The 2,500-nt window shown below is 60.0% G+C and overlaps 1 pseudogene; it reads left to right on the top strand.

Moving 5' to 3' along the window:
• Window positions 1-477: 477 nt before the first annotated feature.
• Window positions 478-2,500, top strand: part of LOC122117057 — an 8,755-nt pseudogene continuing 6,732 nt past the window's right edge.

Genomic DNA, 2,500 nt, shown 5'->3' with positions numbered 1-2,500 from the left:
GCCATGCATGCCCCCTAGGCCCAGCGGCCCAATGGCCTTACTTCCGAGCCACGCCCCCCAGCCCAGCCGACCAATGGCATTACCTCCAGCCGCCCAATGGTGTCTTTCCAGAACACGCCCCCAAGCCCCAGCGGCCCAATGGCCTCTGTTCCAGGCCACGCCCCCCCACTGACTCTCCCGTCAGCTCCACGCCCTGCAGGCCACGCCCACCGCGACACCACGCCCACCGCGACACCACGCCCCTCCCAAAAGCCACGCCCTCCCCGTGGCCCCGCCTCTTAAAGGCGCCGCATGCCGGAGGCCTCCACGCACCGACGGTGACCCGGGGGCGGCCCGGGGCGGCGTCCTCGGGGGTCCTAAGCGCTTCCGCTTCCGGATGCGGACGGCGTAGCGGTGGCCATGGCGGCGGCGGCGGCGACGCTCCGCGGCCCCGCCACGGCTGCATTTCCGGGCGCGGCCGCCGTCGGCGTCGCGTCGATGTCATCAGCCGGCGCCAAGACGCGGGCGCGCATGCGCGCGCTCTCGGCGGAGCGCCACTGCGCATGCACATAGGGTTAGCAGGGAGGGGCCGAACGCTCCCAGCGGAGGGCTATTGCGCATGCGCAGAGGGTTCTTCAGCGGGGACAGGCTGAGCCGGCCTGGCGGAGCGCCATTGCGCTTGCGCACAGGGTTAGACAGCTGGGAGGGGCTGAGCCAGCCTGCGCCAATGCGCATGCGCACAGGGTTCGTCAGCGGGGTGGGGCCTAGCGCTCCCGGCGGAGCGCCGCTGCGCATGCGTGTCCCTTGGCTGCTTGTTCCCTCTGCCCTCCCGCGTGTGGACCCACGGCGCATGCGCACAGGTTGAATCGGCCGGGAGGTGCAGAGCGGACCCTGGAGGGTCGAGTTGCGCATGCGCACAGCCTGAGTCCGCCGGGAGGTGCCTAGGGGACCCCGGAGGATCGAGGTTCCGTCCGCATTGCGCATGCGCACTGGGTGAGTCGGCCGGTACCGTCCGGGCCGCGCGTGTGGTGCGTGCATGCGTGGGATTCCCTCGGTTGCTCTGGTTGGTACTGCGCATGCGTGCCACCTGGGGGGGGGAGGTCCTCCGCGCATGAGCCAGCACGCCCCGTCCTTCCCCCCCCCTCCCCATCCCCCCCCCCCCCCCCCCCCGCCGAGCAGGAACACGCATGCGTGTGCTCCCGGGCTCTGCGGGGTACAGATCTGCGCCTGCGCGGGAGTGGGCTGCGCTGCCCTGCAACGCGCATGCGCGGTTCCCAGAGACAGAGAGACTGACAGACAGACACAGGGACAGTGAGACAGAGTCAGACAGACACTGGGACAAAGACAGACACAGAGATGGACACAGAGAGACACAGACAGATAGATGGACAGACAGACACAGAGAAGACAGAGACATGGGCAGGTATAGACAGAGAGACACAGAATGACAGACAGAGAGACAGACAGACAGAGGCAGAGCCAGACAGACAGGGAATGACAGAGAGAGACAGACAGACACAGGCAGACAGACAGAGACGGACAGACATAGAGCAAAACAGACAGACACTGGGACAAAGACAGACAGAGACAGACACACAGATGGACGCAGAGAGAGACACAGACAGACAGATGGACAGACAGACAGAGGCAGAGACAGACACAGACATAGAGAAAGACAGACAGACACAGAGAATGACAGACAGACATGAAAGACAGACAGAGAATGACAGAGAGACACAGACAGACAGATACTGACACAGACAGACAAAGAAAGACAGAACGAGACCCAGACAGACACAGGAGACAGAGACAGAAAGACAAAGAGACAGACAGACACAGAAGTCAGAAGTAGACTGATGACAGACAGACCGAGACAGACAAAGACAGAATGAGACAGAGACAGACAGACAGTGAGACAGACATGGACAGGCAGACACAGACGGACAGACAGAAAGACAGAGACAGAAGTAGACTGACAGACACAGACAGACAAAGAAAGAGAGAACGAGACACAGACAGACTGACAGAGGAGACAGACAGAGACAGAGAGACAAAGACAGACAGACACAGACCATGGACAGGCATAGACAGACAGAGACAGAGACAGACAGAAACACAGACAGACACAGAAAGACAGACAGAGACAGAGAGACAGATGGATCAAGGCAGAGCTAGAGATAGACAGACAGACAGACAGACATAAACACGGACATGGACAGAGTCAGAGACACAGAGAGACAAAGACAGACAGACACAGAAAGAGAAAGAGAGACACCGAGACGGACAGAAAGACAGACACAGAGAGACAGACAGACAGAGAAAGGGAGATAGAGCGAGACAGACACAAACAGAACAGACAGACAGACACAGAGCAAGATAAACATAGAGCAAGACAGACAGACACAAAAAGAGACAGAGGAACAGACTGACAAAGACAGAGACAGACAGACACAGAGAGACACAGAGACAGACTCAGACACTGGGACAGACAGATAGGACACAGATAGACAAACAGAGACAG

Source organism: Dipodomys spectabilis, unplaced genomic scaffold (genome assembly GCF_019054845.1).
Source record: "Dipodomys spectabilis isolate Male_0828 unplaced genomic scaffold, ASM1905484v1 ptg000139l, whole genome shotgun sequence".
Taxonomy (NCBI): Eukaryota; Metazoa; Chordata; class Mammalia; order Rodentia; family Heteromyidae; genus Dipodomys; species Dipodomys spectabilis.
Note: the sequence above shows the minus strand (reverse complement) of the source record. Positions and strands in the feature narration are given on the sequence as shown.